General features: G+C 59.6%; 2 long non-coding RNA genes across 4 annotated transcripts; both read left to right on the forward strand.

The window, feature by feature from the left end:
- Window positions 1-1,745: 1,745 nt before the first annotated feature.
- On the forward strand, window positions 1,746-9,638 carry LOC139074392 (uncharacterized). 3 transcript variants are annotated; one of them, XR_011523972.1, is made up of 5 exons: window positions 1,746-2,268; window positions 6,539-6,803; window positions 7,154-7,480; window positions 8,206-8,794; window positions 9,480-9,638. It is a non-coding gene; the product is annotated as an uncharacterized lncRNA (long non-coding RNA). The 3 variants fall into 3 exon arrangements; XR_011523971.1 differs by having other exon boundaries at window positions 7,154-7,297; XR_011523973.1 differs by lacking the exon at window positions 1,746-2,268 and having other exon boundaries at window positions 6,253-6,803; window positions 9,518-9,638.
- Window positions 9,639-10,788: 1,150 nt separating this feature from the next.
- Window positions 10,789-16,602, forward strand: LOC103541165 (uncharacterized). The gene is made up of 4 exons (XR_011523974.1): window positions 10,789-12,332; window positions 13,965-14,243; window positions 15,347-16,059; window positions 16,251-16,602. It is a non-coding gene; the product is annotated as an uncharacterized lncRNA (long non-coding RNA).
- The last annotated feature ends 172 nt before the right edge of the window (window positions 16,603-16,774 follow it).

Here is a 16,774-nt window from a genome sequence, read left to right on the forward strand (position 1 = left end):
GCTGGAGACCACCCCTTGGCTGGCCGATGCGCCCCGAGTCATTGGAAGGGGTGAACGCTCTTAGGGGATCAAACCACACCCTCCATTCCTCTCGCTGGGACCAACTGGAGTCTGAAGATGCAGGGACGGGGCAAAGTCCAGCCGGTGTCTGGAGAGGTGAAGGAGACGGCTGCAGGTCGGCTAGATGCCTTCTTCAGCAGAGAGCGGACGACCGTCTCCCAACTGCTCCATCGAATCCATATTTCCGCCTGGGATCCGGTCTCCGGTCTCTCGTATTCTTTCTGTCCCGTTCTCTTTGCTTCCGTTCCATTGTTTTGTGTCATCCGCATCCTTGCTACTCCACGTGTGGCCCTTCACCCAGCAGCACCAGGATGGCCTGCCATGGGCTAGAGGGGTAGGGTTCTTGCTAGACCCACACCAGATGAGTCAGAAGCCACAGGACTCTGCAGGCGATTCGAAGGCTCGGCGGAGTTAGAGAAAGGCCGCTCTACACCGGCTCCTCGGCAAATCCAGCTTGCTGGGAGGGCCCAGGGACGCTCAGCCCTGGGGGAGAGTCAGAGCACGGCCGCTGCCAAGCGGAGCAGGCGCCTGAGGACGGTGCCAGCCCCTGTCCCTGGAGGCGGGGTGCCGTCAGTGTACGGATGCTGAAGGGGACCTCCTGCAGTGTCTAGCACGGGGACGGCAAGTGGGTTTTGCCTCACATGCAAACCTGGTTGATGGGTGTTGGCCCGGCACGCTGGGCGGAGGACGATTCGGGAGGGGGAGTCTAGACTCTGCTTGAAAGAGCGCTGTGATCAATTAGTGATGTCGTCTGGGGCTGGGGGGGTGGGGGGGCGGGGCCACCCGTGTGTTATTTGCTGTCGTCTTCTAGGATGTGCAGGGTTAGTTCCCTGCCATTTAAAGCCTCCTTCCCTCCCTCACTGCTGAAAGGTCTCCCGAGAGAGGTTACAGCTTGTAAGCCCGTCTCTGCACGTGCCGGCCACCCATCCACCACTCTGTATTCTTGTGGATGCGACAAGTGTGGGTCTGTGGTCCCTGGCCAGGGCCTGGCTTCCAGCCCTCCGCGGCCACACTGCTTGCTCAGGGGCCGAGGAATCCTCCACACCGTCAGTGTGCCCCCCATTAGATTCACCACTTGAACCGCCCCGCAAGACCGTGCCCTTTGCAGACCCTGCTTCATGGGCATGAAGCGAGGTGCCCAGATCTTAATAACAAGTCTGGTTCCAGTTACTTTCTGAACTTAAAAGCAAGACTGAAAAGCAAAACCGATCTGGGAAGTCTGCACAAGTCCCCTTATTCCCCCCTCATGGGAGACCCCTCGCCCCTCAGAAGGCAAACGTCTTCCGGTTTTCAGATCCCTCGCTCCGACTTTCCCACCTGACCCCGAGCTGGGCAAGGAATACCGCCCCCATTTTACAGATAAGCAAACCGAGGCTCCGGGAGGCCTCGGGAGCTGGGGGGTCACACAGCCAAAAGAAGGCAGAGCCGGGAAATGCTAAGAAGAGCTGCCGTGGCCCCTTTGTCCTGCACGTGGGCTGAGGCTCCTGCGGGAGGAGCGCCAGCAGCACGGCTGGGCGTGGGCACCGTCACCAAAGGGAACCCTCCCCCTGCAACTCCCAGGGGCATGCTGGCCCCGGACCCTCCTCCCACAGAAGCTCCTTGGAAGCAAACTTGCTGACCTCAGCACAATTTTTTTCCAAACACGCCCTTCCTCCGTCTCCCCAAATCTCAGTGTCTTTGGATCATTTCCCTGCGGAGAGGCCAAGGCGGGCCCGGCGGCCCCTAGAAGGGGTTCCCTCCCGGAGCCTTGCTCTCAGCCCCCGCCCCTCCCCAGCCACCGTCCTGGCCTGCTCGGCTGGGACACTCGGCAGAGAAACCACAAATAATTTTGCTGTTTAGCAGAACATCAGTCTGGGTTTCCACGGCAACAGCCTCTGGAGCCAGCTGCCCCGGCAGCTGACAGCGCAGGGCCAGGCCGGCTCGCATCTCCCGTTGGAGCGGAGGAAATGGATCCACTCTTGTTTCTGAGATTCCAGAATCTCCAGGCTGGACGCCGGGGGCCTCCGTGACACAGAGGCCAGGCCAGGGGATCTCGGAGACTCAGCGGCGGTCGGGCGAGGAGGCTGAGTGCCTGCCTGCGAGGGTGAAGTCAGAAGTCCCAGGGCGACCCACCGCCCCCAACCATCGTGCATCGGCCCGCTGCTGGGCACAGGCACGCACCCGGAGCGCCACCTGTCCCATCCTGCCTCGGCCTCGCCACCTTACCAGGCAAGTCCCACTGCGGCACCACGGGGCAGGTGGGGAAATAGAGGCCCAGAGGGACTCCGTGGCTCCTCTCAGCACACAGTAGGCATCTGGTTCCAGAGCCTGCGTCTGCTCACCTCTCAGCCCATGGCCGCTCCTGCTCCGGAGCGTGGACACCCCCGGGGTCTTCGCGTCACTGGTCTCTAAGGAGCTTCTGCCACGAGGGGACTCCTCAGAATAGCGGAGGCTCCTGTGTGCTGAGTTCTTGCTACTGTGCTGCCCGCTTCTGGTGCTTTTTTCTTCCCTCTCTCATTCCTTCCCCGAGGCAGGATATGCTCTTCCTACCCACTCTGCTTCCAAGAAAAGGGAGGCTCAGGGAGGGGAAGCGAGTTGCCCAGTCACGTGCTCCCAAGTGAGGGGGTACAGGTGGGAGCCAGGCCGACTCATAACTCGCACCCAAGATGCCCTAAGGGCGGTGTTGTAGGCAGCGTCCTGGCTCACGCCTTCCATCCCACAATCGCCCAGGTGGACATCTGACCCTCGAGCACTGGCTGTCCCCAGGCCCCTGCCGCACGACGGAACCAAACTCTGGGGGATATAGCATCTCAGGGACTCTGGAGCCTGGGAGCTGGCCCTGCAGGGTCAGGCCCTGAGCTGGCTCCAGGGCACGTGGAGAGAGACAGGAGCGAGGTGCTGCCGTCCAGGACCTTGCTGTCTCGGGGCGGGGGCGGGGGAGAGTCGTGTGGACAAGCAGCCGCAAAGCCACGGAACAACATCACCGTATGAGCCTGAGGGTTTTTCTCTGGCAGCAAGGAGCACCAGGGCAGTTTCCCCTTGGGAGAGAGGCCAGTGTGAGTGCAGGGCTGGGAGCAGTGCGGGGCCTGAGACGTAATGAGACGGAGGATCTGAGACCTTGGGGAGCCCAGGCCAGGGCCAGCGGGAAATGCAGTACCAGTGAGTATGATATTGAAGAGGCCGGCCCATGCGTGGGTGACAGGTGGGGCCCGAGCGTGTGCGACGCCCAGAGAGGGAAGAACCGAGAACTCCTCATCTATGGTCAAACAGAGGACGAGGGAGCTGGGCCTTTCATTTGTTTAACTGTGGCTTCATGTCCCTACTTTGTCAAAAAAAAAAAAAGGGATTTGTGGTGGCTTAATAAACACACACAGTAGGACAGGATTTTTAGTAGGAGAAGAAAACAAGGGGGAGAAACATAAGATAAAACAGAGATAGAGTTAGTGGTCAAAATAGATGCCATAAGGTCCTCTGTGCGTGCTGTCTGAAGTACGGCGAATTTGACTCTGAGTTTCCTGGCAGCCAATGCAAACAGGAAAGCACGCTCTGCCATTCAATTTACAAGGTGCACAGGATGAAACAAACAAGCCGCTGGGAGATGCCAGGTTCCACGTACTTTGGAAAAAGAAGAGGACCTTCTTATGAAGATCGTCTTGACAACGCCTGCGTGCATAACAGCTGGACCACATCCCTGCGTAGACGAAGTGATGCTTATGGCTGAAGCATCCTTTGAAGTGATGCTTTGAAGCATCTGTGGGGCCAGGAGTATGGCTCAGGCCCCCTGCAAGGGGTGAGCCGGGGCCGACAGGCATGCAGACGTCTGGTGGCCAGGCTTTCTGGAGCTGTGCTCGAGCACAGCTTCTCACCAAGAGTGGGGGCATATCAGAATCCAAACCTCCAAGTTCTCATACCCATGAGATTCTGCAAAGCCCCCACCCCCCGTACAGATGGGACCAAACCCTGGCGCTCAGGTGGGCCTTGCGTGGGCTGGAGGCACCGCCCTGGAAGCTGGTGTTCAAACTTGGCTGCCTGCTGGAATCGCCCAGGAGTTTACAAAGACCCTGGTCCCCGGCTCCGCCCCGGGTTATGATCTAATCTCCTCTCAGGTGCGGTCCGGGCTTGAGGATCATTTAAAGCTCCCAGGTGATTCTCGTGTGCAGCCAAGTTCAGAACCCTCTGGGGGAGCCGCGTCACCTGTTCTCCGCCCACGGTCTGGGACCCACAGTTTGGCAAAGGTCCCACAGCAGAGAATCAGGGTGGCACCCCGAGGGCCCCAGGTCCCAGGGGAGGGTGGGTGCCCCAACCAGTCTCAGGGCTGAAGGGGAAGCCACCCACCTTGGAATGCGGGTTAACCAATGGCTGTGAGGGTCCTCGAAAAATAATTTAGGCTCTGCTCCGAGCCCCGGTGCAATGGGTGATGGGACCCCTAATTTCACTCCGTAGATAAGCTTTTCCCAAAGGCAGTTGCTCAGCAAAACACATTTCATGGCGTCCCGGGGGAAGGTGTTCCGTGGGCAGAGTTTAAGGAACACGTGGCACCGCTGTCAGCAGGTGTCCCCACACAGGGCCGGCGATTTTCCCAAAGGCACATGCGGGTTTCCCCAAGCTCTCTGGCCATCGGCTCTATTTCCCAGATCGCGTGTTTTTTCAGGAACTGGTCCACGGAGCTGTGCCCTACGGCAGCTTTGTCGAGAAAAGCTGCTGTCATCATTCCAGCCAGACCCAGTTGTTTTTTTAAAAAAAGTCATTTATTAAAGAAATCTCCGGGCCGGCACAGCTACGACATCCGGCTCGGAACCCCGAAACTGCCTGGTTCCCCGAGATAAAGCGGTTGGAACAGGTACCCACGTGGAACGGAGCAAGCTGAAGCAGGCTGGTTAGCACTCGGCGAGCTAAATGTCAAAAGATGTGCGCTAAAGACGACGATTCAGATCTTGGAAGCGTGGAGTCGATGCCATTCTTCCCGACGGTAGTTAATTAGAGGCGCCAATCACCTATTAGGAGATTCCCAGCCAGTGACAAAATAATCGTGTCATTAGAAGGGTTAATATTTGTAACCCGTCAACAGCCCTGAAAAATGCGGGAGAGAATACTATAAATCAATAGAAAATGACAAGGGGCGAGAAAAAAATGAGGAATAATGTCCTCTAACAGATGCATGATGCAGGAAGAAACATCCCCTAAACTTCATTGGCTTAAAACCACCGCAGCTTCCTTCTGGCTCATCCCGCGTGTCAGGGGAGCGCGGCAGAGATTCTGCTGGTTGGCCAATCAACGAGCCCGGCTCCTGGACGCTCAGGGTCTGCACCAGCCTCTGAGATCGCTGGGGAAGGGCTGACAGTGGAGGTGGGAGGGTTTAGATGCTGGCTCTTCAGAGTGCGCCCAGCCGGGTGCAGCCCTAGCTTGAGGCCAGGAGGAGAACCTGCTATCTGGGAACAGTCCAAAGGCCCCCACCAGGGACAAAATCCTCCACCCCCTTGTCCACTGAAAACGTGCAAATTGGAACAACAGAGGGACTATGGAATTGCTTCCCCAACGTTGCAGAGATAGAAACAAAAGTGAGGAGAAGCTTGCTATCCTGTAGGCAAATGCTTATCCTTTTCTTTTTTAAGTACCACATCTACTTTGTTCTAAATCACGCATTAGGAGACAAACCTGCAGACCCCAGACAGATTCGCTGCCTTGTTTTTGTACAGCTGTGAGCTAACATTGGTTTTTAAATACATTTTTTTTTTTTGAGGAAGATTAGCCCTGAGCTAACGTCCACTGCCAATCCTCCTCTTTTTGGTGAGGAAGATTGGCCCTGAGGTAACATCCGTGCCCATCTTCCTCTATTCTGTATGTGGGTCACCACCACAGCGTGACTGACGAGTGCTGTAGGTCCGGGCCCGGAATCCAAACCCGTGAACCCTGGGCCGCTGAAGTGGAGTGTGCGAACTTAACCACTACGCCACCGGGCTGGCCCCTTAAATGCTTATAATGATTGGGAAAAAAATTTTTTTTGAATGATAGAAAAAATCAAAAAAAGAATATTTTGTGACACGTGACAGTTACAGAAAATTCACATTTCCGGGTGCGTTTATGGGACCAAAGTCACACTCCTTGGCTTCCAGACCCCACTGCAAAGGCAGAGTGGAAACACTGTGACAGAGATCGCGTGTGGCCCGCGAAGTCTTCAGTATGTGCCGTCCAGGGCAGATGCTTCTCGTTTTCACTCTCGGTGGAGGAAACAGAGAGGGAGCAGGATGTGTGCGGCTCAGCCCCGGGGACGGTGACCTCGGGCGCGTAGGTGGAGGCAGTGAGTGGGTGAGGGGGCAGCTGGCTCTCGTCAGCTCCTCCACAAGGTGACTGCTGACCCACGCTCCTCGCAGGAGGTCACGGGCAGGGTCTTCAGAAGGCCCCTAGCCTTGCCGTCCAGCCTGTAACCCCACGGAGAGAGGGAAGGAAGGTTGAAAAGGGCCTCCAGTCCTCACCTCCGGCCCCCTGGGTTCACCACTAGGAGATGCTCGGACAATGTCAGCAACGGGAGACCGATAACCAGAGATGGCCGTCCGGTGTGGGGCACCGGCCAGAGAGGAACCAGCTGGCACCATGTGACTAAGGCTCCGGAGGGAAAGACACAGCTGATGTCAGCTTCGCAACCCGGAAAAATCCATCAGCTGGCGACCTCGGCGGCCAGATTCGTACTCTGCTCCGTCGCTGGAACGTTTAGCCAAACTCAGAATCTCGAGAAGAAAGAAGGAGGCCGAGAAGAGACAGCAGAGGTGAGGGAGCGGGGGACGCGTGCTGTCCAGGGAACGAGAGACGGGGCGGCTCAAGGAGGCGGCGGTGGTCTTGTGGTCAGAGCGGCCAAGTCAGGTGAAAAAGGGGCAGAAAGACCAAAGCAGGAGGCACTGACGATCTTGGCAGGAGAGCTTCCCGGTCGCCCGGGGAAGGGGCATGAAGTTCTGGTTTGGCAAGAGTGGCTGTATGGATGGATCACGCAGTGACATTCGACAAGCAGTGACCAGGATTTGTCCTATGCCATGCGCTGTGCTGGGGGTTGGGGAAGTGGCTCATTCGTTCACTCATCCATCCATCCATCCATCCATCCATCCATTCACTCATTTAACAGGTGTTGTCTGAGCGTCCACTGGGGGCCAGGTGCTGGGAACAGAGCCGAGAACAAGACAGATAAGTCGCATGCTCTCGGGGCTCAGCTTCAAACAGCGGAGACGGACAGAGGGCACCAAATGCGGTAAAAAGGGAAAACCCGGAGGTGAGGGCAGAGGCGACAGGCTGGGAAGGGAGCACTAGCCGTTGCTCTCGCTTGCCGTGCGCCTTGCACGTGTTGACACCTTTGGAATTCTCACAATAAAGTGAACTCTTCCTGTCTCCGTTCGACGGAGGAAGAAACTGAGGCACACAGAGCCAGGACGCTGTGCCCAGGGTCCCACAGCTGGTAAGGGGGACAGCTGGGATTTGAAGCCAGGCACCAGAGTCCCTGCTGGAATCCCAGCGCGAGGCAGTGCTGCTGGGGCCGGGACCCTGGTGGGGACGGGATGGAGGGAGCCGCTGTTGGCGGGGGTCAGACGGAGAGAAGGGGCTGAGTTACGGAGAGAAACTGGACACGCTCCCGCCCCTGGGACGCCAGAAGTCCCTGTGGACGCCGGGGGGCGGGGGGAGTTCACAAGAGCCATCCTCACCGAGGATCGCTGAGCGGCTCCCTGATGGAAGACAGAAAGCTCTAGAAACGTGAGGATGAGGATGAGAACTCCAGGCCGGGGGGAAAATAGGAGCAAAAGAATATGATCTCAGGAGGCAGAGATCACAGAGCGGGGCTGGGAACAGAGAACCGAGGGGGACGGGAGCGCAGAGAATGTTAAGGGAAGAAGGAGATAAGGCTGGGAAGAAACTGGGGGCCCAGTGAGAGCAGCCCCGGACCTGAGGGGGGCCTCCAGAGGCAGCAAGGACTGTCCCCTGGTTAATGAATCATGATCTGCCTGGTGCAGTGGCAACAGCAACAGTAATAGTAACAGCCTTTCCTGAGCTTTCCAGGCTGGCTATCCTCCGACCCAGCCTCTCAGGCAGGTGCGATTGTCACCTCCACTGTATAGGTGGAGGAATTGGGGCTCAAGCGGGACCACAGGCCAGTCATTAGCGGAGGCTGGTTTTATTTTCCATCAGATAACCAGGAAGAGAGCCAGAAAACACCACGGCACCTGTCCCGTGTGTGTTCAGCAGCCTGGGGACCACAGGGGACACAGAAGAGCGACAGGAGTGTCGCACGGGGCCGAGCTTCAGGTGATAAAAACGGCTGTCCTGACAGTAACACCAGCCCAGCCTCCGGGCCCAATTCTGAAATCTGAAAAGCTCTGAATCCCAGAGTTGTCTCGTAACCTGCTTGGCACCCGGACCTGACGGGACATGACATTGCAGGCGGCAAAATTCCCCAGGCCGTCAGATTTTCCTCTCCTCCAGGCGGGTGTGCGCGTGTTTCGTGGACTCGAACGTGGGGTACCAGCCCAGACCCCACGGGGAGGGCTGCCTAATGGAAGAAATTTAAAAGAAGACTTTCTAAAAATCCGGAAGTCTTGTCTTTTGGCGAAAAGGTGTTCTTTGGTTCTGCTGGGGGGGCCCCACTGTTAGTCCAGGGGGTCAGGAGCCCCCAGTGCTGGGTCTGGCCCTGCCTCCCTGTTGACGTGGTCTCAAGAGGCCGGAGGCGGGCGTTTCATGCAGTCGAACGGGAGAAGAAGCGGCTGGCCGTGCTCACCAGGTGAGGCTGCTGGGAGGTAAGGAGGAAGCCATCCCCACAGAGGGGATCCCGTGGCATTTCTGGCTCAGATAGCACTTGATCAAGGAGGGGCTCACTAGCCCGTGGGAAGTGGGTCTGGATGCAAGAGGCCCGGGTCCTAGTCCTGGTCGGCTCTGCCACCAGAGTGCTGTGTGACCCCGAGCAAGTGTCCGCCCCTCTCTGGACCTGTTTTTCTCTTTGTAAAGTGCAGGCCGAGGCCAGGCCCAGCAGGCCTTCCCGCTGGCTTGCACCACCTGGGACACACTGAGCCAGACGCTCGGCTTTTTGTCAGCGCCCCCCTCCCCGGACCCCTGGGTGGCAGGACGGGGCCCCAAGCACCCCCGTGTCTCTGCTCCCCATTCTGTAATTGAAGGGGTGGGCAGGCCTCGCCTTTCTCTTTCTCCGTGACATGTGCCTGCGTTTCGGGGTGGAGCTCAGTGCTTTTCCGGAGTCTCCATTCCCACGGGGGCGGGAGGCAGCCGGGGCGCACCCCGCGCCGCCCGCGGGCCATCCGGGCGGCCCAGCCGGGCGCGGGCAGCAGGCAGTGGGCCGCGGGCCCCAGCTCCTCTCTGCTCGCCCGGCCCCGGGTGGGAGGGATTTCCATGGGGCTTATGGTGATTTATAATGGGAAACCTCGGCTCTCCCCCGACATTGTTCTCGCTGACAGAGGGAAGAATGAAGGCACTAAATCTGCTCTCATCACAGGGAACGAAGAAGCCGCCGCTCGGCCCAGCCCCGGTGCCCTCGACCGCAACAAAGTGCTCTATTGTCATCGATTACATTTTTTCTCAAAAAACCTTCAGCCGCGCACAAGGCCAGCGCCATACCCTCCACTGGCTGGTCCTCTTTGTCTGCGCCCGGGGGCAATGGGATGTGTCAGTCTGAGTAATGCCCCTTCAGGACTTCTCAGGAGCCCGCGATTTCTCAGGCCCCTCGGCCAGGGATGAAAGCGGGCCCGCGCCCGCCGCGCAGCCACCACGCCACCTGGCCCACGGGGACCCGGCGGACTCAGCCGGCCGGGCTGGTGGCCGTTCCCTCCTCCCCAAGTCGGCCTGGGGGTGGCAGCGGAGCAGGAGGGCGCAGGCTGGGTGGGCAGTGGGGCAGGGGGTACACGGGGGAGCCGGACAGGAGTCCGGGGGTCTCCTCCAGCACTGTCAATCGTCAGAGGGGACGCGAGTCCCAGCTGCGGTCCTGGGGGGCTGCCCCGGCCGCCCAGGACGGAGGAGTAGCAGCTCCCACAGTCCGAACCACACAGCCCGAACCACACAGCCCTTGAAGGAGCTGTGTCCACACTTCCGAGTGTGTAGTTAGCAAACCAAACCAGGCTGCTTCATTCGTTCATTCGTTCACGTCCTCGCACATTCGTGTGTTCCCGCCTTGCCCGGTCCTTCATGAGTGGAGAGGGGGTTCTGCTCCCCGTGCCTTCCAGGGGCCTCGAGGAGCGGGCGTCTGCCAGCAGCTCGGGTCCAACCCGACGTGGCGCTCACAAGCAGGACCGGCTGCGTAAACGGAGGGGCCCATTGCAAAATGAAAATGAGAGCCTGGTTCAAAAATGAGGAGGGAGGGGCTGCCCCCGTGGCGTAGTGGTTAAGTTTGCGTGCTCTGCTTTGGTGGCCCAGGGTTCGTGGGTTGGGACCCTGGGTGCGGACCTACACACTGCTCATCAAGCCATGCTGTGGCGGCATCCCACATACAAAATAGAGGAGGATTGGCACAGATGTCAGCTCAGTGACAATCTTCCTCGAGCAAAAAGAGGAAGATTGGCAACAGATGTTAGCTCAGGGCCAATCTTCCTCACCAAAAAAAAAAAAAAAAAAAGGAGGAAGTGTAGTCAGGACAGCACGGCATTGACCTCAATGCAGAGCCCTTCTGAGGGCTGGCCCTGTGTGACCGCAGGATCATCCACCAGAGCAGCTGCCCTGCTCTCAGCACCCCTCCGTCCTCTCAGAGTCCTGGGGCAGAACCCTCTGTGCAATGCACTGACCCTAGAGCGGCTGTTAGCCTGTCCTCCCTGGCTGGTGAGGCCGGACTTACAGACTCACATGTGAGCCCTCTGGGAAATCGGGGCTCAACAAAGAGCTTCAAAGTGCCGGGCCCTGCCTGAGCTGCCGCCTGCTCTGGGCTGCTGTCCCGATTGCCAACTCTCGCTCTCCAGTGGCTCATTGTGGGCTCCCAGTTCGAGGACATCCGAGATGCCCTCATCTGGCTGCTTTGTCATTTACCGCCTGGCTGAGGCCCATAGTCAGGCCGGCTGCCCCCTCAGGAGCTTCAGGGCCCGGAGCAGCCGCCTGTGCCGGGGCAGTGCCCCTCTCCCCTCCTGGGCCACCCTCCTGGGCGCTGAACTGACCCCGCAGCAAGCCTGGGCACGGAGCTGCACATGGTCACCCCTGCAGCCACTGCACCGTGAGGAACAGGCCAGTTTGCAGGGGCCAGGCCTCTGCAAGACCCGAGAGGAGGGGCCAGTCCTGGAGGCCCTACCCTTCTGGGCATCCTCCCCCCGGGGGACCTGGGACTCCACATCAGGGCCATTTGGGGCCTGAGCCTTGGCCCAGGACACTGCATTCTCTTAGGGCTTCATCCTTGCCCGTGCGTGACAGAGAATAGACAGGAGCCTGCAAGACGGGGTCACTGAGGCCGTGTGCCGGCTGGGAGACGCAGAGATGACAGAGCAGAGGCAACATGGCAGGGACGAGCTCCCCCAACTGGCACCTTTGCCTGGCAATTCTTTGTGCTCCTGGGGGTACTGGGCACAAAGACCCGTGCACCCACGCCTTTGGTGCCGGGACTCTGCAGCACCTCCCGTCAGGAAGGGGTGAGTCTGTCTGTCTCTGGCATCTGGACCAGCCTGTGACTTGCTCTGACCAACAGAACGTGGTGGGAGTGGCACGGGGCCGATTCTGAGCCAGGCCTGCTGCCCAGGCTCCCCCACACCCGCAGCACGGCCTGGCGGCCTGCTGGGGCACGATGGGCTGTGACGTCCCGGCGAGCGCCGGAGACGGGAGAGCGGAGGCCCGATCGGCAGAGCCCTCTCCCAGACCCGCAGCTGATGGTGGACGCAGGAGCCCGGCCAGCCCAGAGGCCACCAGGTTGAGCCCAGCCTCGCGGCCCCTGCAGACTCGGCCATTGTTCTAAGCCCCGTGCTCTGGGGTGTTGGTTACGCAGAGGTGCTGATGGCCACGGGGCCTGGCAGCGAAGGGGCAGCTGTGCACGCAGCCACTGTGTTTCTCTCTTTCCTCCAGAGGAGGTTCTGCCCCCGAGAAGCTCTGCTCAGGGCCCCTTCCTGGGAGCCTGTCCTGAGCAAGGAGCCTGCGGGGCGGAGGCCACCAGGTGTCACGGAAGGAGCCAGTGTGCCAACCACTGCTTCACTGCGTCATGCACTCACTCCCCAAGGCTTCTGCAGGGGCCCTGGGGAGGCCCAGGCCACAGGGCAGGGTCACGCCTTCCAGTAGCTTCCAGTCCGATGGCGGAGATAGACAAGGAAACAGATGAGGCCACGTGGCGTCTTCTCGAGTCAAACCAGGTGAGCCCGTGGGAATGCCAGGAGGGGCAGTGAAGCCCACCCCAGGAAGAGGTGGTGTCAGGACCTGAGCCTGTGACCCCGGAGCCTCACCCCAGACCAGCTGCTCACCCCTGCTCTGCCAATCCCTGTTTCCTGTAGACCTCTGGCCACACCGTGCCGGAAGGATCCAGAAAGCAGACGGGGGGGGTACACTTCCTCTGCACCCCACAATGCAGACAGGGCCCAGGCTAGCCCTCGGGTGCAGGCTAGCCCGCCACCCCTCAGAAATACTCAGAAAACACTTGCTGAGTTGAATTGAAAGGAACTAAATTAAATCAAACAAATAGCACTGGTCTGTCTCATTGGGTGGGCCACAGCCTCATGTCCAATGATGTGGTCGGGATGGGGACCATTTTCCATTTTCCTCTCCCTCCGGGTCTCCACCCCCAGGGTGGGCACAGGGCTGGGAAACATCAGAGCTGATGCGTGCTGACCATATTTGTAAAGATTGCCCCTCTTCTCAGTCAGAAAACTCCAGAATAGGTCTTGTCTACTCATCTCCTTCTTCGTTTTATTCCTCAAATTTGGGGCAGGGGCACCTCCTGTGGGACGGAAACTGTGCTCGGCCCCGGGGTGAGAAGGGCAACCAGACGCAGTTGCGGACCTGGAAGAGATCATCGTCTAGCAGAAGAGATGGTGCAGGCAGGGGCCACAGGTGGATGTGGAGGGAGACATGGCAGGATGAAGGGTCAAAGGGAGCCCCAGTGGGGACCTGAGTCCAGGAAGGCTTCCTGGAGGAGGGGACCCTTGGGCAGGAAGGAAAGGGGAAGCAGGGCTGGAGAAGGCAGCAAGGGCGTTGAGGGAGGGAGAAGAGCGCAAGCCGTGTGCAGGGCCACTGCAGCGCCGTGGTGGAGGGACCAGGGGGCTGGGGCACGATGGCCGGAAGCATTGTTGACTCCACAAGTTTGGAGTTTGTGCTGAAAGCAGACAGGGAAATCCGGAGGATGCTGTGGTCCATTGCTCCCTGGTCCCTGATGCTCCCAGCCCCGCCTCCACGCCCTTTGCCCCTCGTCTTGGCGTTTCCTCCCGCGTGGGGCAGAATGTCCTGCTGGCCCCGCCGAGGCAGGGCTTGGCAGCGGGATGAGCAGAGGTTTGGAACCTCCCTACAAAAGCTGTGCTTCTGCCAACCAACAAGAAGGTGCCCAGGGGGCCCGCTGGCCCAAGGAGGGTGAGGGGTCTTGAGCAGACCCGGAGCCCAGCCCCTCAGCGGAAGGCCAGCCCCACCCCACTCCGATGCTTGCTGGGATGGCTTCCCAAATACAGGGCCGTCTGAGTCAGTGCAGGCTGCTCCACCACAGTACGCAGCCCGGGGGCTGAAACAGCCAGCATTTTCTTCTCCCAGTCCTGGAGGCTGGGAACCCAGGATTGGGGCGCTGCCTGTCCCACGTCTGGCGAGCGTCTGCTTCCTGGTCCCCAGATGGTCATCTTCTCATTGCGCCCTCACGGGGCAGAGGGCAGACAGCAGCGAGCTCTCTTGAGTCCCTTCTTACACGGCCACTGATCCCATCACGGGGGTTTCCACCCTCATGACCTCATCACCTCCCAAAGGCCCCGCCTCCTAACACCATCCCATGGGGATTCGGGTTTCAACAGGTGAATTTGCGGGGGACACGCACATTCAGTCTACAGCAAGCACTTAGACTCAAACCCTCGCCTCCAGCTCCGCTTCTGGGCAAACCCAACCGGACGCGGCAGCCACGTGCGCAAACCCAGACGGCGCTGCGGGGGTCTCCTGGGCGGGCGAGGCCAGGTGGCAGGACGCACAAGCCCGGCCCGGGGTTTGGGCCTTCAGCCCAACCTTCGCCAGCCCTGGGATCTCAGGAAAGCCTCGATGAGGGGACGGTGTCCTGCCTCCTCCCGTGATGAGGTAAGGTAAGCAATGGGCTATTTGTCACGTGCCTGGTACCCGACAGGTGCTCAGATGCTGTGGTTACGATGCCACAGCCCAAATCTGCCAACACTTTGCTCAGCGGTTTTAGGCAGGAGCCAGCCAAAGGCTTTCACTCGCCCTCTCCCGGGGGTCAGATCACCCTGCCCTGCCCGCCTCTCCCGGGAGCCCATCCCCTGGCCCTGGTGGCACCGGACCCTTCTGGTGGGCAGGTGGAGCATGCGCCCGGGGAGGGGGCAGTTACCTCCTTACCAGTCACTGATCGGATCAATAGTGCCCCCTCCCCTGGCCCCGAGGCTGGCCTGCCTGAGGGGTCCGGCCATGGCCCCTTCTTCACCCCGAGCCTCCCCCGTCGCCGCCGCCTCCCCACCCCTCTTCCCCAGCCCTCCAGGGTGAGCCGCTTGGGGACAAGTCCATCTGTGACGTGGTCCTTCCATACAGAGGGTCGTGGGCCTGTCAGATTGGGCCACCCGAATTAAGGGTGATGATAAAACCTGTCCCTCCAAATTAGGCCAGAGCCCCGGAGCCCCGCTGATTACAGGCAGCGCACAGCACGGACAAAGGCGCCGGGCAGGTCCCCAGAGGGTCATTAACATGGATGGAGGCCCTTTGTTTCTGCAAATTAGGCCACGGGGGTGCTCCTCGCAGAAGCTCATAGCGGGCATCCACAAGTCCGAGGGTCCTGGGTTCCAGCCTGGGGTCCCCCGGCTGATAAAGAAGAGACCAGGCCATTTCCCAAGCTTGGGTTCCTGCCGCAGGGGCTCGGCGGGGGTGCACCTGAAGAATGTTCCGGAGAAGTGGTCCCATGGACCAAGTAGGAATTCTTGCCTCATGTGGAGGGTTTTGCTCTTTGCAAAACCTTTTAGGTTCCCAGTGCCTTTCAACCTCCTCCACCCCCACCCCATGGGAGGTGGCCAGCACTTTACCGTTTATAACGCTTCCTTCCTCTGTTCTTTCGTTTGAGTTTTGCGACGGGTCATTGTCTCTTCAGACCGAGTTCAATGATTTGCCCAGGGTCACACAGCCCATTAGAAGCACGTGGGTCCAGATCTCAGGTCTCAACACCCACATCCCTTCCCCACATCAGGACCACCATGCCCGAGACCCCGCACCAGGAGAGGGGCACGTGGACTTCACTCACGCCCTGTGCTCACGGGCAGAGCCGACGTCAGGATTGAAAGGAAGAACCTCGCCCGCCTCACCTGGCTCACGGTGCTCTGGGGCAGAAAGGCAGGTAGCCAGCCACCCCAGCCCCCAGCGGGGTGACCCCAGGCCAGTGAGGGACAGTTCAGAACGAGAAGGCTCCCTTCTCAGCAGGAGGACCCCGGGAAGCCACCTCCTGCAGCCGCTGCAGAGACCATGCAAGTCTAATCTGGAGAATTCTCTGAGCCCGCCAATGCCTGCCCTGCCATCCCCAGCTCCCTCCCTCCCTTGCCCCTGCCTGGCCAAGCTCAAAGGGGCGGGGTGGGGGTGGCCCTGTTGCTCTAATAGAAATCGCTTTCCGCCAGACAGCACTGTCACAGTACACAAAGTTGTGCTCTTGAAGGAAACAGGGCCGGACGAGCCCGCCTATTTCACAGAAGTAATCCCAAGCCCCAAGTGCTCAATCCTGACCGGGTACCAGTAACTGCAGCCAGCGCTACACCCGGCATCGCTTGTATGGCTCACACGGCCTTGCCAGCGGGAACAGCAGGGCCGGCTACGTCATTTGTGGGGTCCGGTGCAAAACGAAAATGGAGGGCCCTTCTTCCAAAATGAGGAGGCCCCTGAACGCAGGGCCCTGTGTGACCCGGGGGCTGGGTAAGTCAGGGTTCCTTCAACGCCTGTCTGGCGGGCACCGCTTCGTGCCAGACACAGTTCCCTCCACCTGGGGCGCTCAGTCGGTGGGGTGGGTGGGGCTGATGACAAATAAGCAACAAGAGGGTCACGGACTGTGTGACGGAGCTGAAGGAGGTAAACTGGGGGCGTCCCTGGGGGATGCCTCTGTGCAGGGGCTGATCAGAGAACTGAGACGCCTAGAGTGACGCTGAGTGCCGACCCTGCGGGACGGTGACCCGGGGGGAAGGAAGAGTCTGAGCAGAGGAGAGGAGGCTGGGAAGGTGCCGGCTGGTTTCCGTCCTGCTGTCTCCATTAGATGAACTTCCCCGGTGGTCTGCACCCTGGGCCCCACCCCACGCGGAACCTCACAGAGGCTCTCGGGGCACCCTCCCCACCCCAACTGCCTCCTCCTGTCTCATCTCGCTCACTCCTCTGTTTGGGGCTGGGTTTGGCATCTTCCCTTCCTACGTGGATACGTTTCAATATTTCAAAAGGGAATTTTATTAAAAAGCAGTTGGATGACAAGGTTTCATACCTAATACATTGTCGTGTGAGAACAAAAAGTTCTGAAACAATACAGTGATATGATTTGTACAAAACGAACAGGAGTGTAAATGTGGGGAGATAGAAAAAGAACTGGAACGGGGCCTGCCCGGCGGCATAGCGGGTAAATTCTCATGCTCCACTTCAGTGGCCC

The sequence above is a fragment of the Equus przewalskii genome, chromosome 11 (assembly GCF_037783145.1).
Source record: "Equus przewalskii isolate Varuska chromosome 11, EquPr2, whole genome shotgun sequence".
In the NCBI taxonomy this organism is placed as follows: Eukaryota; Metazoa; Chordata; class Mammalia; order Perissodactyla; family Equidae; genus Equus; species Equus przewalskii.